General features: G+C 49.4%; 5 long non-coding RNA genes across 5 annotated transcripts; all 5 read left to right on the top strand.

Moving 5' to 3' along the window:
* Nucleotides 1-402: 402 nt before the first annotated feature.
* LOC144899695 (uncharacterized) lies at nt 403-737 on the top strand. Its single transcript, XR_013628035.1, has 3 exons — nt 403-423; nt 513-659; nt 719-737. It is a non-coding gene; the product is annotated as an uncharacterized LOC144899695 (long non-coding RNA).
* Nucleotides 738-1,103: 366 nt separating this feature from the next.
* On the top strand, nt 1,104-2,498 carry LOC144899616 (uncharacterized). Its single transcript, XR_013627889.1, has 4 exons — nt 1,104-1,416; nt 1,493-1,605; nt 1,716-1,793; nt 2,213-2,498. It is a non-coding gene; the product is annotated as an uncharacterized LOC144899616 (long non-coding RNA).
* A 6,561-nt stretch (nt 2,499-9,059) lies between these two features.
* LOC144899696 (uncharacterized) lies at nt 9,060-9,394 on the top strand. Its single transcript, XR_013628036.1, has 3 exons — nt 9,060-9,080; nt 9,170-9,316; nt 9,376-9,394. It is a non-coding gene; the product is annotated as an uncharacterized LOC144899696 (long non-coding RNA).
* A 366-nt stretch (nt 9,395-9,760) lies between these two features.
* On the top strand, nt 9,761-11,155 carry LOC144899615 (uncharacterized). The gene is made up of 4 exons (XR_013627888.1): nt 9,761-10,073; nt 10,150-10,262; nt 10,373-10,450; nt 10,870-11,155. It is a non-coding gene; the product is annotated as an uncharacterized LOC144899615 (long non-coding RNA).
* Nucleotides 11,156-14,733: 3,578 nt separating this feature from the next.
* On the top strand, nt 14,734-16,652 carry LOC144899614 (uncharacterized). The gene is made up of 2 exons (XR_013627887.1): nt 14,734-15,493; nt 15,563-16,652. It is a non-coding gene; the product is annotated as an uncharacterized LOC144899614 (long non-coding RNA).
* The last annotated feature ends 8,491 nt before the right edge of the window (nt 16,653-25,143 follow it).

The raw sequence follows: 25,143 nt of genomic DNA, 5'->3' as shown, positions 1-25,143 counted from the left end.
AACCATTCTCTTCAGATTCTCAAGTTCTACTCCAGGCAGTCCTACCAGAACAAAGCCGTTCCATCTGTGGGACTTTTGTTTGTCTTCATCGAACAAGCAGATGGTTTACCAGTAAGTGAGTCGAGGAGGTACTGAGGAGGCATGATCTGTGTTTTATTATGACCCATGTGGCGTGTCAACAGGTGGAAAAGAGTGGAAAAGAGCCAAAAGTGGGAGCGGATATGCTTCTTGGAAAAACATCCCACAAAACTACTGTGAGACTACTAAGCGTGGCAACTAGCCAAATAATAACCAGGGTATTGGCATCCGGGACTAACACGTCCATCTTTGCTGTAGGTGTGTGATCGCACGACATCACCTCAGTGGAATGAGGCGTTCTGCTTCCTGGTTCATGACCCTAGAGAAGAGAATGTTGTTGTCAAGGTAAGTTAACAATATTATTTTTAGTATTTCCACCATGTGATATCAACAAACTTGACTTGTATTACTACCTTTACACTTTGTTTCTCCAGCTCTCTCACAGCTGGACGTTGCCCATGGGTTCCTTAGTCGTCCCAATCAGAGAGCTGCTCTCGGAACCAGAACTGGTCCTGGATCAGTGGTTCCATCTGGATGGCGCCTCCCCAGAGAGTCAGATTCTTCTTCGAGCTGAACTCAAGGTAGGCGATCTCTCATTCTAGTCTTAACTCGCACCAGACTTCACATGCAATTGTTGCAGATGCTGATTCCGAGCAAATGTCCTCGTGGTGATCATGAGGCTAAATTCACTTCCAAAGACTCCGACCGCTCGACTGAGCAGCAGAAACGGGAGGCAGATGTGATGCAAAAGTGAGCGCTGCGTATATCCAAGCACACTAGTCTCAGGTCTTATTTGGTTTTCATGCTACATTGGGTTCTTAGGTCAAGTTTGGTGGACACTCCGGTAGAAACTCTTTTCTATGTCTTATCCTCACTAGGGTTGGGGTATGCTGGAGCCTGATTTGGGGCGAGAGGCGGGGTACACCCTGGACCGGTGGCCAGCCAATCCCAGGGCACATACAGTGCATCCGGAAAGTATTCACAGCGCTTCACTTTTTCCACATTTTGTCAAGTTACAGCCTCATTCCAAATTGTATTAATTTAATCTCTTACCTCAAAATACTCCACTCCACTAATGAACTGCACTAATGAATACAGATATTCTTGCTGCCACATGAATTACATGTGCAGCATTTTTGGTAGGTTGAGCGTTGTTGCGCTTCCACCTGAATTGGCATCAGCTGTTGGGGCTCGATTGCGAGGCGGTGCCAGGGTTATTGATGGGTCTTGGCGTCACCGGGGCGCTCATTGTTCCTTGCTGTTCACCTGTCGAGGCTGTGTTGGCGCGCTCCGGTGGCGGGCTCTGGTCTGTCGTGCCATCAGCAGCGTATGTGAAAGGTAGGCATAAAATTACTGGGCGTGTACCGGTGACGGTGCATCATGTGACCGCAGCCATGGTTGTTTTAATTTGCAGCGGGGTTGGTTGTTGAGGACCTGGCGTGCATTTTGGAGGGCTTGCAGGAAGTGCAGTGTCAGCCTCTTGAGGCTAGGATTGCACTGGCTGTGTGTTAAGCTACCTTTGCTCCGGTAAGCTGCCGATGCTTTAAACAAGCAGAAAGCTAACTTTAGCACCACATGTTGTCTGTCTCAAAGTTAAATGATCTGGTTAGATAATTATTTTTCTTTTTTGTGGTTAGCACAGAGAGGTTGTCACGTTCCGGCTTGGGAGCTTTACGGCACGACCCCAGGATGCAGAGATGAGGACCCAATAGCAGGTAAAAAGGCATTTATTGTTGATACTATGCAGCAGACCAACGCACTAGCATGTTCAACAGAGAAAACAACATCAATGACCCAACAAAGAAAGGAGCGCGCACCTGAACCAAATAGGCATCACAAATAATGAGAAACAGGTGCGGGAGATAATGGACATCAACTGAAAACACAGCAGAGCAACACAGGAAGGAAATACAAAACAAGGGCATGAACGAGGAACTGAGGAAAACTAAGAGCTGTCACAAGGGGGTGACAGACGTTAAACTATTTGTTGGCAAATTCAGGTTCAACATTCAGTGTGTGTGTAAAATGTTGCAGATTGAATAGTTTAACAGGCTAACACACATAATATTGTTTGAAGCAATGTCGGTTCATATTCAGGTTCATATTCCTGGATTCTATTTTTCAATTTCTCTAGGGTTCTCAACGGAAAGCGAATTCTGACTCCCAATGCCGAAGGGCCTCTGTGGCCTGGGTTGGTGGGGGAGTGGGGGGAACCGATTCCCCTCGCGCCATCAGATCCAAGAGCAGGGACAGCTGGTCACCGTAATCGTCGGATTCCTCTCCCGGTGGCTGACCTTGGTCGAGGTTTTTCTCTTTCCTCGTGCGGTAGCGCTGGAGTCTCAGGGGTTTTGTCCTCTGGCGGTAAGGATGTTTTGCAGGTCTTGGGATGAGGATTTACAGGTTTTACAGGTTTTACAGGTTTTACAGGTTTTACAGGGTTCACAGGGTTCACAGGGTTCATATTCCTGGATTCTATTTTTCAATTTCTTAGGGTTCTCAACGGAAAGCGAATTCTGACTCCCAACGCCGAAGGGCCTCTGTGGCCTGGGTTGGTGGGGGAGTGGGGGGAACCGATTCCCCTCGCGCCATCAGATCCAAGAGCAGGGACAGCTGGTCACCGTAATCGTCGGATTCCTCTCCCGGTGGCTGACCTTGGTCGAGGTTTTTCTCTTTACTCGTGCGGTAGCGCTGGAGTCTCAGGGGTTTTGTCCTTCGGCGGTAAGGATGTTTTGCAGGTCTTGGGATAAGGTTTTACAGGTTTTACAGGTTTTACAGGTTTTACAGGTTTTACAGGTTTTACAGGTTTTACAGGTTTTACAGGTTTTACAGGTTTTACAGGTTTTACAGGTTTCACAGGTTTCACAGGTTTCACAGGTTTCACAGGTTTCACAGGTTTCACAGGTTTCAATTTCTTAGGGTTCTCAACGGAAAGCGAATTCTGACTCCCAACGCCGAAGGGCCTCTGTGGCCCGGGTTGGTGGGGGAGTGGGGGGAACCAATTCCCCTCGCGCCATCAGATCCAAGAGCAGGGACAGCTGGTCACCGTAATGGTCGGATTCCTCTCCCGGTGGCTGACCTTGGTCGAGGTTTTTCTCTTTACTCGTGCGGTAGCGCTGGAGTCTCAGGGGTTTTGTCCTTCGGCGGTAAGCATGTTTTGCAGGTCTTGGGATGAGGTTTTACAGGTTTTACAGGTTCATATTCCTGGATTCTATTTTTCAATTTCTTAGGGTTCTCAACAGAAAGCGAATTCTGACTCCCAACGCCGAAGGGCCTCTGTGGCCCGGGTTGGTGGGGGAGTGGGGGGAACCGATTCCCCTCGCGCCATCAGATCCAAGAGCAGGGACAGCTGGTCACCGTAATCGCCGGATTCCTCTCCCGGTGGCTGACCTTGGTCAAGGTTTTTCTCTTTCCTCGTGCGTTTGCGCTGGGTGCTGACCCAGGGGGTAGCGCTGGAGTCTCAGGGGTTTTGTCCTTTGGCGGTAAGGATGTTTTGCAGGTCTTGGGATGGAATGAGGGCACCCAAGTTTGTTTGGCTTGGGGGTCTCAACGGAAAGCTTGCAGCTGAATTTGTGTAGGCAGAAGTCGGTTCTATGTTTATACGACCTTTCGTTGGGGAGTTACTGGCGAAAAACGTCGCCCATTGAGATTGCATTGTTGGAAGCAGCAGTCCATTAAAGTGACCACGAGATGGTGGTATTTACCGAGTAGAATAGCATTACTTTAAAGTGACCCCTAGTTGGCAGTACATAGCAAGTAGAAATAGCAGCCTCCCCCCTCCCTCACCCCCTGCCTTCCTCATTTGGGCCCAGCCTTCCACACCCCAGTCCCCGAGCCCCCCAGCCTTCTACATTTAGGCCCAGCCTCCCCCGTCCCACACCCCAGCCCCCCACTCCCTCGCCCCAGCCCCCCCAGCCTTCTTACACTTGTGCCCAACCTGTGGAGGGCAGTAATACGCCTTGGAGCGTTGAAACAAAAGAGGAAGAAGACAGACTGGCAGAGAATGGTGGTATCAACGGACCAGCTAACCGAAGGAAACATGAGTAGTCTGCGCTGCGCCGTTGGGTAAGTAGTCAACATAGATCTCGTTTGAATGTTTGGGTTAGGGTTTTAGGGCTATGGTTGGAGGAGGGTTTTAGGGCCGAGTTAGGGCTGGCTAGGGCGAGTTGGGGCCAGGGCTCTTTAGGGCTGGCTAGGGCGAGTTGGGGCCAGGGCTGGCTAGGGCGAGTTGGGGCTAGGGCGAGTTGGGGCCAGGGCTGGCTAGGGCGAGTTGGGGCCAGGGCTCTTTAGGGCTGGCTAGGGCTCGTTAGGGCCAGATATAAATTTGACCATCCATTTAACAGAATACTGAAGGATGTTGACGCTCAAGAATTTGGTCCCAACAGCTTAGACAAGGTAAGATTACAGTACAGCTGTTGAATGACACCAACATGGTTTAGTTATTCATTCATTTTCTATGTCTCTTATCCTCACTAGGGTGGGGGTATGCTGGAGCCTGATTTGGGGCGAGAGGCGGGGTACACCCTGGACCGGTGGCCAGCCAATCCCAGGGCACATACAGCGCATCCGGAAAGTATTCACAGCGCTTCACTTTTTCCACATTTTGTCAAGTTACAGCCTCATTCCAAATTGTATTAATTTAATCTCTTACCTCAAAATACTCCATTATGACAATGTGAAAAAGGTTATTATATTTCCAAATCATGTCCAATCAACTGAATTTACTGCAGGTGGACTCCAATTGAGTGTATAGTAGACACCAAAAGTCCAGAAGGAGGCGACTGGCACACTAGTGTGGGAAGTCCATACCTGCATGAGGAAAGTGGAAGTCAAAAAATAATCATTCTAATAATACGATTCCCAATTAAGGGAATAAATCCCAGGTCTTTGGTTTAGTTATGAAATGTTGAATTCATTTCACAGGTGCCTCAACCTGTGGCTGTGTTGTGTTTTTGTGCACCGTCATCTGGAAGTAAATACAGCTTTAGTACAAATGCAGTGAAGCTGTTCTGGTTTGAAATAATGTTTTGTAGAAGATGTGTTAAGATCATTTCATTCAAAGAAGGCCATCTTAAAAAATACTACACAATCATATTCAAATAAAGTCAGGGAAAACTAGTTAAACAATCCTGAAAAGCGAGTACATTTATATGGATTTTGAAGTAGATTCAAAGGTAGTTTGGGGTCAAATTTACTAGCAAAGAGTACCTTTTTCATTCAAAAAAAGTAAATTTGACCAGAGTATTTCCCAAGGAAAAGTTGCTTGGGAATTGTGCGTGCAAATTGTTACCTAGCTTTTCTCAAGTAAATGGCACTCCAAATTTTTTTTCAGTGTACTGCCCAGTGGACCGCGACCTCCTCCAGCTGCTTTTGGGAGTTCTTTTGTCTCTGGACTGCTCCATGGTATGCCTTCTGCCCCCATCGCCTTGCTTTTCCTTTTTTGGACTGCACTAATGAATACAGATATTCTGGCTGCCACATGAATTACATGTGCAGCATTCTCCATCCATTTAACAGAATACTGAAGGATGTTGACGCTCAAGAATTTGGTCCCAACAGCTTAGACAAGGTAAGATTACAGTACAGCTGTTGAATGACACCAACATGGTTTAGTTATTCATTCATTTTCTATGTCTCTTATCCTCACTAGGGTGGGGGTATGCTGGAGCCTGATTTGGGGCGAGAGGCGGGGTACACCCTGGACCGGTGGCCAGCCAATCCCAGGGCACATACAGTACATCCGGAAAGTATTCACAGCGCTTCACTTTTTCCACATTTTGTCAAGTTACAGCCTCATTCCCAATTGTATTAATTTAATCTCTTACCTCAAAATTCTACACAAAATACTCCATTATGACAATGTGAAAAAGTTTTTTTTTTTACTTTTTTGAATTTATTAAAAATAGAAAACAAAAAAATCACATTTACATTCACAGCCTTTGCCATGAAGCTCAAAATTGAGCTCAGGTGCATCTTTTTTCCACTGATCATCCTTGAGATAATAACTGTCTATATAAGGTCCCACAGTTGACTGTGCATGTCAGAGCACAAACGCCAAGCATGAAGTCAAAAGAACTGTCTGTAGACCTGCGAGACAGGATTGTCTTGAGGCACAAATCTGGGGAAGGATACAGAAACATTTCTGCTGCTTTGAAGGGCCCAATGAGCACAGTGGCCCCCATTATTCGACTAGCCAGGATAGAAGGAAAAATGAATGCAGCAATATTTTCATCCAGGATATCTCTATATATTGTTGCATTCATTTTTCCTTCTATCCTGACTAGTCTGCCAGTTCCTGCTGCTGCTGCATGATGCTGCCACCACCATGCTTCACTGTAGGGATGGAGGCCACTGTGCTCATTGGGACCTTCAAAGCAGCTGAAGTGTTTCTGTATCCTTCCCCAGATTTGTGCCTCAAGACAATCCTGTCTCGCTGGTCTACAGACAGTTCTTTTGACTTCATGCTTGGCGTTTGTGCTCTGACATGCACAGTCAACTGTGGGACCTTATATAGACAGTTATTATATTTCCAAATCATGTCCAATCAAATGAATTTACTGCAGGTGGACTCCAACTGAGTGTATAGTAGACACCAAACGTCCAGAAGGAGGCGACTGGCACACTAGTGTGGGAAGTCCATACCTGCATGAGGAAAGTGGAAGTCAAAAATAATCATTCTAATAATACGATTCCCAATTAAGGGAATAAATCCCAGGTCTTTGGTTTAGTTATGAAATGTTGAATTAATTTCACAGGTGCCTCAACCTGTGGCTGTGTTGTGTTTTTGTGCACCGCCATCTGGAAGTAAATACAGCTTTAGTACAAATGCAGTGAAGCTGTTCTGGTTTGAAATAATGTTTTGTAGAAGATGTGTTAAGATCATTTCATTCAAAGAAGGCCATCTTAAAAAAAATACTACACAATCATATTAGAAAAGTGGTGTAGGTGGTAGCTTAAATCATGTAAATATTACTTATAATTTGCTCCAAATAAAGTCAGGGAAAACTAGTTAAACAATCCTGAAAAGCGAGTACATTTATATGGATTTTGAAGTAGATTCAAAGGTAGTTTGGGGTCAAATTTACTAGCAAAGAGTACCCTTTTCATTCAAAAAAAGTAAATTTGACCAGAGTATTTCCCAAGGAAAAGTTGCTTGGGAATTGTGCGTGCAAATTGTTACCTAGCTTTGCTCAAGTAAATGGCACTCCAAATTTTTTTTCAGTGTACTGCCCAGTGGACCGCGACCTCCTCCAGCTGATTTTGGGAGTTCTTTTGTCTCTGGACTGCTCCATGGTATGCCTTCTGCCCCCATCGCCTTGCTTTTCCTTTTTTGGACTGCACTAATGAATACAGATATTCTGGCTGCCACATGAATTACATGTGCAGCATTCTCCATCCATTTAACAGAATACTGAAGGATGTTGACGCTCAAGAATTTGGTCCCAACAGCTTAGACAAGGTAAGATTACAGTACAGCTGTTGAATGACACCAACATGGTTTAGGTTATTCTATGCTTTACAGTGTCAAAACCTTTTTTCAAGTTGAAGATTGGTTTGAAATTGGAAACGGACAAGGATCTACGTTCTTATATATTGAATGACAGCTGATGCCTTCCATACACAAGGAAAAACTGCCGCAGAAATTGAGAGAGTGAGATTTGTGGTTACAGGAGTTATTGATGTACAATTGAGTTCTTTCAACATAAAAGTATCAATGCCCAATCTGCATCTTTTGTTTTAGAATATTTAATCCTTAATCCATTTGTAGAAAGCTTGCTGGCCACAGTAAAGTAGCAACTCGTCACATTATGAATACATGTACCAGATGATAAATGATGAGTTTTGTTGCTCCATCAGGTTACATCTGGAGGTGTTTGATAAAGACATGGACATGAAGGATGACTTTATGGGAAGGTACTGCTTCCAGTACACATTAGTAGTGTTGTTATTATCGATACTGTCACATACTGCAACTGCTTGATAATACTGCTTACTACCTCCAGCGCAGCGATGCCAGTATTGAGAAGAGCACCGCCATCCTCCTTTATCTACACTTTATTGTCCGATTCACAAGAAAAATTATGTCACACACTTACAGTATATTAAAGACAGGTTGTAGAATTTGATATGGTTGGAATCATTTAGAACATTCATGTAGAACGCAAATGATATTAAATATATATGTATAAATATCAAATATTGCAGTGTAAATAAATAAAAATAAACATGAATTAGAGAAAAGAAATCCATTCCATTATCAAGTGGTTGAAATAATTGTCATGTTTCTCAACATGCAGGCTGAAGGTCAAACTGAAGGACATAATTGATTCTCAGTACACGGATCAGGTATGGAAACGGCTTATATTATTGTCATTGAATTGTTCAAGCATTCAAAGGATTGTGTGTGTTTTATGTATCAGTGTATCAGTACACGCTCAGTGATGTCAAGTCAGGTCGCGTTCACCTGATCCTGGAATGGCTTCCAACAGCCTCGGAGGCAGACCAACTGGATAAGGGGGGTGCTTCCAGAAGAAGAAAAAGCGTACTAATGCTTCATTCAACTATAAAAAATACTAATATCGAACCATTCTCTTCAGATTCTCAAGTTCTACTCCAGGCAGTCCTACCAGAACAAAGCCGTTCCATCTGTGGGACTTTTGTTTGTCTTCATCGAACAAGCAGATGGTTTACCAGTAAGTGAGTCGAGGAGGTACTGAGGAGGCATGATCTGTGTTTTATTATGACCCATGTGGCGTGTCAACAGGTGGAAAAGAGTGGAAAAGAGCCAAAAGTGGGAGCGGATATGCTTCTTGGAAAAACATCCCACAAAACTACTGTGAGACTACTAAGCGTGGCAACTAGCCAAATAATAACCAGGGTATTGGCATCCGGGACTAACACGTCCATCTTTGCTGTAGGTGTGTGATCGCACGACATCACCTCAGTGGAATGAGGCGTTCTGCTTCCTGGTTCATGACCCTAGAGAAGAGAATGTTGTTGTCAAGGTAAGTTAACAATATTATTTTTAGTATTTCCACCATGTGATATCAACAAACTTGACTTGTATTACTACCTTTACACTTTGTTTCTCCAGCTCTCTCACAGCTGGACGTTGCCCATGGGTTCCTTAGTCGTCCCAATCAGAGAGCTGCTCTCGGAACCAGAACTGGTCCTGGATCAGTGGTTCCATCTGGATGGCGCCTCCCCAGAGAGTCAGATTCTTCTTCGAGCTGAACTCAAGGTAGGCGATCTCTCATTCTAGTCTTAACTCGCACCAGACTTCACATGCAATTGTTGCAGATGCTGATTCCGAGCAAATGTCCTCGTGGTGATCATGAGGCTAAATTCACTTCCAAAGACTCCGACCGCTCGACTGAGCAGCAGAAACGGGAGGCAGATGTGATGCAAAAGTGAGCGCTGCGTATATCCAAGCACACTAGTCTCAGGTCTTATTTGGTTTTCATGCTACATTGGGTTCTTAGGTCAAGTTTGGTGGACACTCCGGTAGAAACTCTTTTCTATGTCTTATCCTCACTAGGGTTGGGGTATGCTGGAGCCTGATTTGGGGCGAGAGGCGGGGTACACCCTGGACCGGTGGCCAGCCAATCCCAGGGCACATACAGTGCATCCGGAAAGTATTCACAGCGCTTCACTTTTTCCACATTTTGTCAAGTTACAGCCTCATTCCAAATTGTATTAATTTAATCTCTTACCTCAAAATACTCCACTCCACTAATGAACTGCACTAATGAATACAGATATTCTTGCTGCCACATGAATTACATGTGCAGCATTTTTGGTAGGTTGAGCGTTGTTGCGCTTCCACCTGAATTGGCATCAGCTGTTGGGGCTCGATTGCGAGGCGGTGCCAGGGTTATTGATGGGTCTTGGCGTCACCGGGGCGCTCATTGTTCCTTGCTGTTCACCTGTCGAGGCTGTGTTGGCGCGCTCCGGTGGCGGGCTCTGGTCTGTCGTGCCATCAGCAGCGTATGTGAAAGGTAGGCATAAAATTACTGGGCGTGTACCGGTGACGGTGCATCATGTGACCGCAGCCATGGTTGTTTTAATTTGCAGCGGGGTTGGTTGTTGAGGACCTGGCGTGCATTTTGGAGGGCTTGCAGGAAGTGCAGTGTCAGCCTCTTGAGGCTAGGATTGCACTGGCTGTGTGTTAAGCTACCTTTGCTCCGGTAAGCTGCCGATGCTTTAAACAAGCAGAAAGCTAACTTTAGCACCACATGTTGTCTGTCTCAAAGTTAAATGATCTGGTTAGATAATTATTTTTCTTTTTTGTGGTTAGCACAGAGAGGTTGTCACGTTCCGGCTTGGGAGCTTTACGGCACGACCCCAGGATGCAGAGATGAGGACCCAATAGCAGGTAAAAAGGCATTTATTGTTGATACTATGCAGCAGACCAACGCACTAGCATGTTCAACAGAGAAAACAACATCAATGACCCAACAAAGAAAGGAGCGCGCACCTGAACCAAATAGGCATCACAAATAATGAGAAACAGGTGCGGGAGATAATGGACATCAACTGAAAACACAGCAGAGCAACACAGGAAGGAAATACAAAACAAGGGCATGAACGAGGAACTGAGGAAAACTAAGAGCTGTCACAAGGGGGTGACAGACGTTAAACTATTTGTTGGCAAATTCAGGTTCAACATTCAGTGTGTGTGTAAAATGTTGCAGATTGAATAGTTTAACAGGCTAACACACATAATATTGTTTGAAGCAATGTCGGTTCATATTCAGGTTCATATTCCTGGATTCTATTTTTCAATTTCTCTAGGGTTCTCAACGGAAAGCGAATTCTGACTCCCAATGCCGAAGGGCCTCTGTGGCCTGGGTTGGTGGGGGAGTGGGGGGAACCGATTCCCCTCGCGCCATCAGATCCAAGAGCAGGGACAGCTGGTCACCGTAATCGTCGGATTCCTCTCCCGGTGGCTGACCTTGGTCGAGGTTTTTCTCTTTCCTCGTGCGGTAGCGCTGGAGTCTCAGGGGTTTTGTCCTCTGGCGGTAAGGATGTTTTGCAGGTCTTGGGATGAGGATTTACAGGTTTTACAGGTTTTACAGGTTTTACAGGGTTCACAGGGTTCACAGGGTTCATATTCCTGGATTCTATTTTTCAATTTCTTAGGGTTCTCAACGGAAAGCGAATTCTGACTCCCAACGCCGAAGGGCCTCTGTGGCCTGGGTTGGTGGGGGAGTGGGGGGAACCGATTCCCCTCGCACCATCAGATCCAAGAGCAGGGACAGCTGGTCACCGTAATCGTCGGATTCCTCTCCCGGTGGCTGACCTTGGTCGAGGTTTTTCTCTTTACTCGTGCGGTAGCGCTGGAGTCTCAGGGGTTTTGTCCTTCGGCGGTAAGGATGTTTTGCAGGTCTTGGGATAAGGTTTTACAGGTTTTACAGGTTTTACAGGTTTTACAGGTTTTACAGGTTTTACAGGTTTTACAGGTTTTACAGGTTTCACAGGTTTTACAGGTTTTACAGGTTTCACAGGTTTCACAGGTTTCACAGGTTTCACAGGTTTCACAGGTTTCACAGGTTTCACAGGTTTCACAGGTTTCACAGGTTTCACAGGTTTCACAGGTTTCACAGGTTTCACAGGTTTCACAGGTTTCAATTTCTTAGGGTTCTCAACGGAAAGCGAATTCTGACTCCCAACGCCGAAGGGCCTCTGTGGCCCGGGTTGGTGGGGGAGTGGGGGGAACCAATTCCCCTCGCGCCATCAGATCCAAGAGCAGGGACAGCTGGTCACCGTAATGGTCGGATTCCTCTCCCGGTGGCTGACCTTGGTCGAGGTTTTTCTCTTTACTCGTGCGGTAGCGCTGGAGTCTCAGGGGTTTTGTCCTTCGGCGGTAAGCATGTTTTGCAGGTCTTGGGATGAGGTTTTACAGGTTTTACAGGTTTTACAGGTTCATATTCCTGGATTCTATTTTTCAATTTCTTAGGGTTCTCAACAGAAAGCGAATTCTGACTCCCAACGCCGAAGGGCCTCTGTGGCCCGGGTTGGTGGGGGAGTGGGGGGAACCGATTCCCCTCGCGCCATCAGATCCAAGAGCAGGGACAGCTGGTCACCGTAATCGCCGGATTCCTCTCCCGGTGGCTGACCTTGGTCAAGGTTTTTCTCTTTCCTCGTGCGTTTGCGCTGGGTGCTGACCCAGGGGGTAGCGCTGGAGTCTCAGGGGTTTTGTCCTTTGGCGGTAAGGATGTTTTGCAGGTCTTGGGATGGAATGAGGGCACCCAAGTTTGTTTGGCTTGGGGGTCTCAACGGAAAGCTTGCAGCTGAATTTGTGTAGGCAGAAGTCGGTTCTATGTTTATACGACCTTTCGTTGGGGAGTTACTGGCGAAAAACGTCGCCCATTGAGATTGCATTGTTGGAAGCAGCAGTCCATTAAAGTGACCACGAGATGGTGGTATTTACCGAGTAGAATAGCATTACTTTAAAGTGACCCCTAGTTGGCAGTACATAGCAAGTAGAAATAGCAGCCTCCCCCCTCCCTCACCCCCTGCCTTCCTCATTTGGGCCCAGCCTTCCACACCCCAGTCCCCGAGCCCCCCAGCCTTCTACATTTAGGCCCAGCCTCCCCCGTCCCACACCCCAGCCCCCCACTCCCTCGCCCCAGCCCCCCCAGCCTTCTTACACTTGTGCCCAACCTGTGGAGGGCAGTAATACGCCTTGGAGCGTTGAAACAAAAGAGGAAGAAGACAGACTGGCAGAGAATGGTGGTATCAACGGACCAGCTAACCGAAGGAAACATGAGTAGTCTGCGCTGCGCCGTTGGGTAAGTAGTCAACATAGATCTCGTTTGAATGTTTGGGTTAGGGTTTTAGGGCTATGGTTGGAGGAGGGTTTTAGGGCCGAGTTAGGGCTGGCTAGGGCGAGTTAGGGCGAGTTGGGGCCAGGGCTGGCTAGGGCGAGTTAGGGCGAGTTGGGGCCAGGGCTGGCTAGGGCGAGTTGGGGCTAGGGCGAGTTGGGGCCAGGGCTGGCTAAGGCGAGTTGGGGCCAGGGCTCTTTAGGGCTGGCTAGGGCGAGTTAGGGCGAGTTGGGGCCAGGGCTGGCTAGGGCGAGTTGGGGCTAGGGCGAGTTGGGGCCAGGGCTGGCTAGGGCGAGTTGGGGCCAGGGCTCTTTAGGGCTGGCTAGGGCTCGTTAGGGCCAGATATAAATTTGACCATCCATTTAACAGAATACTGAAGGATGTTGACGCTCAAGAATTTGGTCCCAACAGCTTAGACAAGGTAAGATTACAGTACAGCTGTTGAATGACACCAACATGGTTTAGTTATTCATTCATTTTCTATGTCTCTTATCCTCACTAGGGTGGGGGTATGCTGGAGCCTGATTTGGGGCGAGAGGCGGGGTACACCCTGGACCGGTGGCCAGCCAATCCCAGGGCACATACAGCGCATCCGGAAAGTATTCACAGCGCTTCACTTTTTCCACATTTTGTCAAGTTACAGCCTCATTCCAAATTGTATTAATTTAATCTCTTACCTCAAAATACTCCATTATGACAATGTGAAAAAGGTTATTATATTTCCAAATCATGTCCAATCAACTGAATTTACTGCAGGTGGACTCCAATTGAGTGTATAGTAGACACCAAAAGTCCAGAAGGAGGCGACTGGCACACTAGTGTGGGAAGTCCATACCTGCATGAGGAAAGTGGAAGTCAAAAAATAATCATTCTAATAATACGATTCCCAATTAAGGGAATAAATCCCAGGTCTTTGGTTTAGTTATGAAATGTTGAATTAATTTCACAGGTACCTCAACCTGTGGCTGTGTTGCGTTTTTGTGCACCGTCATCTGGAAGTAAATACAGCTTTAGTACAAATGCAGTGAAGCTGTTCTGGTTTGAAATAATGTTTTGTAGAAGATGTGTTAAGATCATTTCATTCAAAGAAGGCCATCTTAAAAAATACTACACAATCATATTCAAATAAAGTCAGGGAAAACTAGTTAAACAATCCTGAAAAGCGAGTACATTTATATGGATTTTGAAGTAGATTCAAAGGTAGTTTGGGGTCAAATTTACTAGCAAAGAGTACCTTTTTCATTCAAAAAAAGTACATTTGACCAGAGTATTTCCCAAAGGAAAAGTTGCTTGGGAATTGTGCGTGCAAATTGTTACCTAGCTTTTCTCAAGTAAATGGCACTCCAAATTTTTTTTCAGTGTACTGCCCAGTGGACCGCGACCTCCTCCAGCTGTTTTTGGGAGTTCTTTTGTCTCTGGACTGCTCCATGGTATGCCTTCTGCCCCCATCGCCTTGCTTTTCCTTTTTTGGACTGCACTAATGAATACAGATATTCTGGCTGCCACATGAATTACATGTGCAGCATTCTCCATCCATTTAACAGAATACTGAAGGATGTTGACGCTCAAGAATTTGGTCCCAACAGCTTAGACAAGGTAAGATTACAGTACAGCTGTTGAATGACACCAACATGGTTTAGTTATTCATTCATTTTCTATGTCTCTTATCCTCACTAGGGTGGGGGTATGCTGGAGCCTGATTTGGGGCGAGAGGCGGGGTACACCCTGGACCGGTGGCCAGCCAATCCCAGGGCACATACAGTACATCCGGAAAGTATTCACAGCGCTTCACTTTTTCCACATTTTGTCAAGTTACAGCCTCATTCCAAATTGTATTAATTTAATCTCTTACCTCAAAATACTCCATTATGACAATGTGAAAAAGTATTTTTTTTACTTTTTTGAATTTATTAAAAATAGAAAACAAAAAATCACATTTACATAAGTAGTCACAGCCTTTGCCATGAAGCTCAAAATTGAGCTCAGGTGCATCTTTTTTCCACTGATCATCCTTGAGATCTTTCTACAGCGTAATTGGAGTCCACCTGCAGTAAATTCAGTTGATTGGACATGATTTGGAAAATATAATAACTGTCTATATAAGGTCCCACAATATTTTCATCCAGGATATCTCTATATATTGCTGCATTCATTTTTCCTTCTATCCTGACTAGTCGAATAATGGGGGCCACTGTGCTCATTGGGACCTTCAAAGCAGCAGAAATGTTTCTGTATCCTTCCCCAGATTTGTGCCTCAAGACAATCCTGTCTCGCAGGTCTACAGACAGTTCTTTTGACTTCATGCTTGGCGTTTGTGCTCTGACATGCACAGTCAACTGTGGGACCTTATATAGACAGTTATTGTATTTCCAAATCATGTCCAATCAACTGAATTTACTGCAGGTGGACTCCAATTGAGCTGTAGAAAGATCTGTGAATACTTATGTAAATGTGATTTTTTTGGTTTTCTATTTTTAATATATTCAAAACATGAATGTAACATGACAAAATGTAGAAAAAGTGAAGCGCTGTGAATACTTTCCGGATGCACTGTACCTTCATGGAGACAAACGTGTGACGTCTCATGTAAGGTTAGTTGTTGTGACCTTTGACCCGTACTGTGCACTTTGCTTCCTCTGTCTTTCTTGTGGTTGGTTCAGGACTGAGCGATGACATCCTAGAGACTCATTTGGATCTCGACGTGGACCCCATGCTGTACGACTCTGCTGCAAACTCAGACGAGGATGTCGTGTACTCCAGCAGCCCTTTCACTGACTCTCAACTGTTGGACGTATCTTTGCTGCCGCCCGCTCTCTGACATCCCTGCTTTGGACATGGAGGATTGTCCTTGTCTTCAATTGCTGCTTGGAACCCCAGCCAAGCCCGCCTCACCCATGTGTGTGATGAAATGGCATTGTGTATATTATGCAATAAAAAATAAGTCAACTAAAGAGACCCACTCCAAAGGGCTGGCCTCTATGTGGTTTATATACGGTATGAATATATGGGTTGGTCAAGTAGTTCAAGGTGGAGGACAGCTGGGCTATGGTGGGTCCCGTGCCTGTATCTAGTGCGGTTAAAATAGAAGGGTGACCGAGCCAGAACCATGCCGAGGGCAAAGGAGTAGCCCCAAGGAAACCCCTCACCCCCTCCACACCCAATTGTAGACCAGCCCCCAAGGTTCCTAACGCAGCAGGGAGGATACTTAATAGGTATCATAGCTACATGACAACCTTCCCTCAATCGTTGGAACAAAGTGACAATTTGAAATCACTGCAGTACTGCCATAACGCCACTAGGTGACAGCATTGCTCCGCTAACACCCTCATAACTCCGAGTTAACTCCCAAGACCCAAAGTTTCCACCGTTTTGGGAAATGTGGTGCGTAAATCCGTGTAAAAATTGGCCATGAAGCTCAAGCATGCGACGAAACGATGAACATGCACACTGTAAGAAGGCGAATAGATGTTACACGCATTATTTTCATGATTTCTGCTTTTCCATCAACTATTTGTTTTTAGTAGAGATGGTGAAATGAGCCCGAAGCCTCGAAGTGTGTCAAGTCTTCCTGAGTCACACTGCTTCCAAATGGTGACCATTTCATCACGTGACCGCTGACGTCATGAGCATCTTATGTCACAGCGCGCATTGAAACGGACTGGTTATTTTGGCGCTAACTTGTGCATATAATGACCACCAAGCAATTGAACTGTTAATGACATGAACTAATTAAAGCATTTTTGTTTGTAATGGCGATCTGTCTTTCACTCGTTGTAGCGAGATTGCTTTGCCTTCCTTCTTCCACCAGATGTCGCTAATATTGCCTTTGACGGAGACAACGCTCCCAATGTGTTCCGGGACAATGTGAAGGACAACAAAGCTCAAGTTTTCATCTTCCGAGTACACTCGGACGTTAGGAACACACCATTTCCAGCACATGCATATTTCAACTGCTAAACACATTGCTAGACAGTAGAGTGGGATGAATGCCAATAGTGAACTTTTACTGCAACTATGAAGGATGGCCATCTTGAATTGGATGTATAAGTGTTGGATTATTTACCGGTAAATTTTGTAAAGTGGACTGACATGTTGCTACATGTTTCTGGCCTGAAAGGGCCAGCCTTAGAGGGCCAGCCTTAAAGGGCCAGCCTTAAAGGGCCAGCCTTAAAGGCCCAGCTTAAAGGGCCAGCCTTAGAGGGTCAGCTTTAAAGGGCCAGCTTAAAGGGCCAGCCTTATAGGGCCAGCTTAAAGGGCCAGCCTTAGAGGGCCAGCCTTAAAGGGCAAGCCTTAAAGGGCAAGCCTTAAAGGGCCAGCCTTAGAGGGCCAGCCTTAAAGGGCCAGCTTAAAGGGCCAGCCTTAAAGGGCCAGCCTTAAAGGGCCAGCTTAAAGGGCCAGCCTTAAAGGGCCAGCTTAAAGGGCCAGCCTTAAAGGGCAAGCCTTAAAGGGCCAGCCTTAAAGGGCCAGCCTTAGAGGGCCAGCTTAAAGGGCCAGCCTTAGAGGGCCAGCTTAAAGGGCCAGCCTTAAGGGGCCAGCTTAAAGGGCCAGCCTTAAAGGGCCAGCCTTAAAGGGCCAGTCCTAAAGGGCCAGCCTTAGAGGGCCAGCCTTAAAGGGCCAGCCTTAAAGGGCCAGCTTAAAGGGCCAGCCTTAAAGGGCCAGCCTTAAAGGGCCAGCTTAAAGGGCCAGCCTTAAAGGGCCAGCTTAAAGGGCCAGCCTTAAAGGGCAAGCCTTAAAGGGCCAGCCTTAAAGGGCCAGCCTTAGAGGGCCAGCTTAAAGGGCCAGCCTTAGAGGGCCAGCTTAAAGGGCCAGCCTTAAGGGGCCAGCTTAAAGGGCCAGCCTTAAAGGGCCAGCCTTAAAGGGCCAGTCCTAAAGGGCCAGCCTTAGAGGGCCAGCCTTAAAGGGCCAGCTTAAAGGGCCAGCCTTAAAGGGCCAGCCTTAAAGGGCCAGACTTAAAGGGCCAGCTTAAAGGGCCAGCCTTAAAGGGCCATCTTAAAGGGCCAGCCTTAAAGGGCCAGCCTTAGAGGGCCAGCTTAAAGGGCCAGCCTTAAAGGGCCAGCTTAAAGGGCCAGCCTTAGAGGGCCAGCTTAAAGGGCCAGCCTTAAAGGGCCAGCTTAAAGGGCCAGCCTTAGAGGGCCAGCTTAAAGGGCCAGCCTTAAAGGGCCAGCTTAAAGGGCCAGCCTTAGAGGGCCAGCCTTAAGGGGCCAGCTTAAAGGGCCAGCTTAAAGGGCCAGCCTTAGATGGCCAGCTTAAAGGGCCAGCCTTAGAGGGCCAGCTTAAAGGGCCAGCCTTAAGGGGCCAGCTTAAAGGGCCAGCCTTAAAGGGCCAGCCTTAAAGGGCCAGCCTTAGAGGGCCAGCCTTAAGGGGCCAGCTTAAAGGGCCAGCTTAAAGGGCCAGCCTTAGAGGGCCAGCTTAAAGGGCCAGCCTTAAGGGGCCAGCTTAAAGGGCCAGCCTTAAAGGGCCAGCCTTAAAGGGCCAGCCTTAGAGGGCCAGCCTTAGAGGGCCAGCCTTAAAGGGCCAGCCTTAGAGCGCCAGCTTAAAGGGCCAGCCTTAAAGGGCCAGCCTTAGAGGGCCAGCCTTAGAGGGCCAGCTTAAAGGGCCAGCCTTAAAGGGCCAGCCTTAAAGGGCCAGCTTTAAAGGGCCAGCCATAAAGGGCCAGCTTAAAGGGCCAGCCTTAAAGGGCCAGCCTTAAAGGGCCAGCCTTAAAGGGCCAGCCTTAGAGGGCCAGCTTAAAGGGCCAGCCTTAGAGGGCCAGCTTAAAGGGCCAGCCTTAAGGGGCCATCTTAAAGGGCCAGCCTTAGAGGGCCAGCTTTACAGGGCCAGCTTAAAGGGCCAGCCTTAAGGGGCCAGCTTAAAGGGCCAGCCTTAAAGGGCCAGCTTAAAGGGCCAGCCTTAAAGGGCCAGCTTAAAGGGCCAGCCTTAAAGGGCCAGCCTTAAAGGGCCAGCTTAAAGGGCCAGCCTTAAAGGGCCAGCCTTAAAGGGCCAGCTTAAAGGGCCAGCCTAAAGGGCCAGCCTTAGAGGGCCAGCTTAAAGGGCCAGCCTTAAGGGGCCAGCTTAAAGGGCCAGCCTTAAAGGGCCAGCCTTAAAGGGCCAGTCTTAAAGGGCCAGCCTTAGAGGGCCAGCCTTAGAGGGCCAGCCTTAAAGGGCCAGCTTAAAGGGCCAGCCTTAGAGGGCCAGCTTAAAGGGCCAGCCTTAAGGGGCCAGCTTAAAGGGCCAGCCTTAAAGGGCCAGCTTAAAGGGCCAGCCTTAAAGGGCCAGCCTTAAAGGGCCAGCTTAAAGGGCCAGCCTTAAAGGGCCAGCTTAAAGGGCCAGCCTTAAAGGGCAAGCCTTAAAGGGCCAGCCTTAAAGGGCCAGCCTTAGAGGGCCAGCTTAAAGGGCCAGCCTTAGAGGGCCAGCTTAAACAGCCAGCCTTAAGGGGCCAGCTTAAAGGGCCAGCCTTAAAGGGCCAGCCTTAAAGGGCCAGTCTTAAAGGGCCAGCCTTAGAGGACCAGCCTTAAAGGGCCAGCTTAAAGGGCCAGCTTAAAGGGCCAGCCTTAAGGGGGAGGGCTTAAAGGGCCAGCCTTAAAGGGCCTGCCTTAAAGGGCCAGCTTTAAAGGGCCAGCTTAAAGGGCCAGCCTTAAAGGGCCAGCCTTAAAGGGCCAGCTTAAAGGGCCAGCCTTAAGGGGCCAGCTTAAAGGGCCAGCCTTAAAGGGCAAGCCTTAAAGGGCCAGCCTTAGAGGGCCAGCTTAAAGGGCCAGCCTTAGAGGGCCTGCTTAAAGGGCCAGCCTTAAGGGGCCAGCTTAAAGGGCCAGCCTTAAAGGGCCAGCCTTAAAGGGCCAGCTTAAAGGGCCAGCCTTAAAGGGCCAGCTTAAAGGGCCAGCCTTAAAGGGCCAGCTTAAAGGGCCGGCCTTAAAGGGCCAGCCTTAAGGGGCCAGCTTAAAGGGCCAGCTTAAAGGGCCAGCCTTAGAGGGCCAGCTTAAAGGGCCAGCCTTAAGGGGCCAGCTTAAAGGGCCGGCCTTAAAGGGCAAGCCTTAAAGGGCCAGCCTTAGAGGGCCAGCTTAAAGGGCCAGCCTTAGAGGGCCAGCTTAAAGGGCCAGCCTTAAGGGGCCAGCTTAAAGGGCCAGCCTCAAAGGGCCAGCCTTAAAGGGCCAGCTTAAAGGGCCAGCCTCAAAGGGCCAGCCTTAAAGGGCCAGCTTAAAGGGCCAGCCTTAAAGGGCCAGCTTAAAGGGCCAGCCTTAAAGGGCCAGCTTAAAGGGCCAGCTTTAAAGGGCCAGCTTAAAGGGCCAGCCTTAAAGGGCCAGCCTTAAAGGGCCAGCCTTAAAGGGCCAGCCTTAGAGGGCCAGCTTAAAGGGCCAGCCTTAAGGGGCCAGCTTAAAGGGCCAGCTTAAAGGGCCAGCCTTAGAGGGCCAGCTTAAAGGGCCAGCCTTAAGGGGCCAGCTTAAAGGGCCAGCCTTAAAGGGCAAGCCTTAAAGGGCCAGCCTTAGAGGGCCAGCTTAAAGGGCCAGCCTTAGAGGGCCAGCTTAAAGGGCCAGCCTTAAGGGGCCAGCCTTAAAGGGCCAGCCTTAAAGGGCCAGCCTTAAGGGACCAGCTTAAAGGGCCAGCCTTAAAGGGCCAGTCTTAAAGGGCCAGCCTTAGAGGGCCAGCCTTAAAGGGCCAGCTTAAAGGGCCAGCCTTAAAGGGCCAGCTTAAAAGGCCAGCCTTAAAGGGCCAGCTTAAAGGGCCAGCCTTAGATGGCCAGCCTTAAGGGGCCAACTTAAAGGGCCAGCCTTAAAGGGCCAGCCTTAAAGGGCCAGCCTTAAAGGGCCAGCCTTAAAGGGCCAGCCTTAAAGGGCCAGCTTAAAGGGCCAGCTTAAAGGGCCAGCCTTAGAGGGCCAGCTTAAAGGGCCAGCCTTAAGGGGCAAGCTTAAAGGGCCAGCCTTAAAGGGCAAGCCTTAAAGGGCCAGCCTTAGAGGGCCAGCCTTAGAGGGCCAGCTTAAAGGGCCAGCCTTAGAGGGCCAGCTTAAAGGGCCAGCCTTAAGGGGCCAGCTTAAAGGGCCAGCCTCAAAGGGCCAGCCTTAAAGGGCCAGCTTAAAGGGCCAGCCTTAAAGGGACAGCTTAAAGGGCCAGCCTTAAAGGGCCAGCCTTAAAGGGCCAGCTTAAAGGGCCAGCCTTAAAGGGCAAGCCTTAAAGGGCCAGCCTTAAAGGGCCAGCCTTAAAGGGCCAGCTTAAAGGGCCAGCCTTAAAGGGCCAGCCTTAAAGGGCCAGCTTAAAGGGCCAGCCTTAAAGGGCCAGCTTAAAGGGCCAGCCTTAGAGGGCCAGCTTAAAGGGCCAGCCTTAAGGGGCCATCTTAAAGGGCCAGCCTTAAAGGGCCAGCCTTAAAGGGCCAGTCTTAAAGGGCCAGCCTTAGAGGGCCAGCCTTAAAGGGCCAGCTTAAAGGGCCAGCCTTAGAGGGCCAGCTTAAAGGGCCAGCCTTAAGGGGCCAGCTTAAAGGGCCAGCCTTAAAGGGCCAGCTTAAAGGGCCAGCCTTAAAGGGCCAGCCTTAAAGGGCCAGCTTAAAGGGCCAGCCTTAAAGGGCCACCTTAAAGGGCCAGCCTTAAAGGGCAAGCCTTAAAGGGCCAGCCTTAAAGGGCCAGCCTTAGAGGGCCAGCTTAAAGGGCCAGCCTTAGAGGGCCAGCTTAAACAGCCAGCCTTAAGGGGCCAGCTTAAAGGGCCAGCCTTAAAGGGCCAGCCTTAAAGGGCCAGTCTTAAAGGGCCAGCCTTAGAGGACCAGCCTTAAAGGGCCAGCTTAAAGGGCCAGCTTAAAGGGCCAGCCTTAAGGGGGAGGGCTTAAAGGGCCAGCCTTAAAGGGCCTGCCTTAAAGGGCCAGCTTTAAAGGGCCAGCTTAAAGGGCCAGCCTTAAAGGGCCAGCCTTAAAGGGCCAGCTTAAAGGGCCAGCCTTAAGGGGCCAGCTTAAAGGGCCAGCCTTAAAGGGCAAGCCTTAAAGGGCCAGCCTTAGAGGGCCAGCTTAAAGGGCCAGCCTTAGAGGGCCTGCTTAAAGGGCCAGCCTTAAGGGGCCAGCTTAAAGGGCCAGCCTTAAAGGGCCAGCCTTAAAGGGCCAGCTTAAAGGGCCAGCCTTAAAGGGCCAGCTTAAAGGGCCAGCCTTAAAGGGCCAGCTTAAAGGGCCGGCCTTAAAGGGCCAGCCTTAAGGGGCCAGCTTAAAGGGCCAGCTTAAAGGGCCAGCCTTAGAGGGCCAGCTTAAAGGGCCAGCCTTAAGGGGCCAGCTTAAAGGGCCAGCCTTAAAGGGCAAGCCTTAAAGGGCCAGCCTTAGAGGGCCAGCTTAAAGGGCCAGCCTTAGAGGGCCAGCTTAAAGGGCCAGCCTTAAGGGGCCAGCTTAAAGGGCCAGCCTCAAAGGGCCAGCCTTAAAGGGCCAGCTTAAAGGGCCAGCCTTAAAGGGACAGCTTAAAGGGCCAGCCTTAAAGGGCCAGCCTTAAAGGGCCAGCTTAAAGGGCCAGCCTTAAAGGGCAAGCCTTAAAGGGCCAGCCTTAAAGGGCCAGCCTTAAAGGGCCAGCTTAAAGGGCCAGCCTTAAAGGGCCAGCCTTAAAGGGCCAGCTTAAAGGGCCAGCCTTAAAGGGCCAGCTTAAAGGGCCAGCCTTAGAGGGCCAGCTTAAAGGGCCAGCCTTAAGGGGCCATCTTAAAGGGCCAGCCTTAAAGGGCCAGCCTTAAAGGGCCAGTCTTAAAGGGCCAGCCTTAGAGGGCCAGCCTTAAAGGGCCAGCTTAAAGGGCCAGCCTTAGAGGGCCAGCTTAAAGGGCCAGCCTTAAGGGGCCAGCTTAAAGGGCCAGCCTTAAAGGGCCAGCTTAAAGGGCCAGCCTTAAAGGGCCAGCCTTAAAGGGCCAGCTTAAAGGGCCAGCCTTAAAGGGCCACCTTAAAGGGCCAGCCTTAAAGGGCAAGCCTTAAAGGGCCAGCCTTAAAGGGCCAGCCTTAGAGGGCCAGCTTAAAGGGCCAGCCTTAGAGGGCCAGCTTAAACAGCCAGCCTTAAGGGGCCAGCTTAAAGGGCCAGCCTTAAAGGGCCAGCCTTAAAGGGCCAGTCTTAAAGGGCCAGCCTTAGAGGACCAGCCTTAAAGGGCCAGCTTAAAGGGCCAGCTTAAAGGGCCAGCCTTAAGGGGGAGGGCTTAAAGGGCCAGCCTTAAAGGGCCTGCCTTAAAGGGCCAGCTTTAAAGGGCCAGCTTAAAGGGCCAGCCTTAAAGGGCCAGCCTTAAAGGGCCAGCTTAAAGGGCCAGCCTTAAGGGGCCAGCTTAAAGGGCCAGCCTTAAAGGGCAAGCCTTAAAGGGCCAGCCTTAGAGGGCCAGCTTAAAGGGCCAGCCTTAGAGGGCCTGCTTAAAGGGCCAGCCTTAAGGGGCCAGCTTAAAGGGCCAGCCTTAAAGGGCCAGCCTTAAAGGGCCAGCTTAAAGGGCCAGCCTTAAAGGGCCAGCTTAAAGGGCCAGCCTTAAAGGGCCAGCTTAAAGGGCCGGCCTTAAAGGGCCAGCCTTAAGGGGCCAGCTTAAAGGGCCAGCTTAAAGGGCCAGCCTTAGAGGGCCAGCTTAAAGGGCCAGCCTTAAGGGGCCAGCTTAAAGGGCCAGCCTTAAAGGGCAAGCCTTAAAGGGCCAGCCTTAGAGGGCCAGCTTAAAGGGCCAGCCTTAGAGGGCCAGCTTAAAGGGCCAGCCTTAGAGGGCCAGCTTAAATGGCCAGCCTTAAGGGGCCAGCTTAAAGGGCCAGCCTCAAAGGGCCAGCCTTAAAGGGCCAGCTTAAAGGGCCAGCCTTAAAGGGCCAGCTTAAAGGGCCAGCCTTAAAGGGCCAGCCTTAAAGGGCCAGCTTAAAGGGCCAGCTTTAAAGGGCCAGCTTAAAGGGCCAGCCTTAAAGGGCAAGCCTTAAAGGGCCAGCCTTAAAGGGCCAGCCTTAGAGGGCCAGCTTAAAGGGCCAGCCTTAGAGGGCCAGCTTAAAGGGCCAGCCTTAAGGGGCCAGCTTAAAGGGCCAGCCTTAAAGGGCCAGCCTTAAAGGGCCAGTCTTAAAGGGCCAGCCTTAGAGGGCCAGCCTTAAAGGGCCAGCCTTAAAGGGCCAGCCTTAAAGGTCCAGCCTTAAAGGGCCAGCCTTAGAGGGCCAGCCTTAAAGGGCCAGCTTTAAAGGGCCAGTCTTAAAGGGCCAGCCTTAGAGGGCCAGCCTTAAAGGGCCAGCTTAAAGGGCCAGCCTTAAAGGGCCAGCTTAAAGGGCCAGCCTTAGAGGGCCAGCCTTAAGGGGCCAGCCTTAAAGGGCCAGTCTTAAAGGGCCAGCCTTAGAGGGCCAGCTTTAAAGGGCCAGCTTAAAGGGCCAGCCTTAAAGGGCCAGCCTTAAAGGGCCAGGTTAAAGGGCCAGCCTTAGAGGGCAAGCCTTAAGGGGCCAGCTTAAAGGGCCAGCCTTATAGGGCCAGCCTTAAAGGGCCAGCTTAAAGGGCCAGCCTTAAAGGGCCAGCTTAAAGGGCCAGCCTTAAAGGGCCAGCCTTAGAGGGCCAGCTTAAAGGGCCAGCCTTAGAGGGCCAGCCTTAAAGGGCCAGCCTTAAAGGGCCAGCTTAAAGGGCCAGCTTTAAAGGGCCAGCTTAAAGGGCCAGCCTTAAAGGGCCAGCCTTAAAGGGCCAGCCTTAAAGGGCCAGCCTTAGAGGGCCAGCTTAAAGGGCCAGCCTTAAGGGGCCAGCTTAAAGGGCCAGCTTAAAGGGCCAGCCTTAGAGGGCCAGCTTAAAGGGCCAGCCTTAAGGGGCCAGCTTAAAGGGCCAGCCTTAAAGGGCAAGCCTTAAAGGGCCAGCCTTAGAGGGCCAGCTTAAAGGGCCAGCCTTAGAGGGCCAGCTTAAAGGGCCAGCCTTAAGGGGCCAGCCTTGAAGGGCCAGCCTTAAAGGGCCAGCCTTAAGGGACCAGCTTAAAGGGCCAGCCTTAAAGGGCCAGTCTTAAAGGGCCAGCCTTAGAGGGCCAGCCTTAAAGGGCCAGCTTAAAGGGCCAGCCTTAAAGGGCCAGCTTAAAAGGCCAGCCTTAAAGAGCCAGCTTAAAGGGCCAGCCTTAGATGGCCAGCCTTAAGGGGCCAACTTAAAGGGCCAGCCTTAAAGGGCCAGCCTTAAAGGGCCAGCCTTAAAGGGCCAGCCTTAAAGGGCCAGCCTTAAAGGGCCAGCTTAAAGGGCCAGCTTAAAGGGCCAGCCTTAGAGGGCCAGCTTAAAGGGCCAGCCTTAAGGGGCCAGCTTAAAGGGCCAGCCTTAAAGGGCAAGCCTTAAAGGGCCAGCCTTAGAGGGCCAGCCTTAGAGGGCCAGCTTAA

The sequence above is a fragment of the Doryrhamphus excisus genome, linkage group LG8 (assembly GCF_037039965.1).
Source record: "Doryrhamphus excisus strain RoL-2023G ecotype Guam linkage group LG8, RoL_Dexc_Guam_v1.1, whole genome shotgun sequence".
NCBI lineage: Eukaryota > Metazoa > Chordata > Actinopteri > Syngnathiformes > Syngnathidae > Doryrhamphus > Doryrhamphus excisus.
The sequence above is the reverse complement of the archived record's forward strand: the minus strand, read 5'-3'. Positions and strand labels throughout refer to the sequence as shown.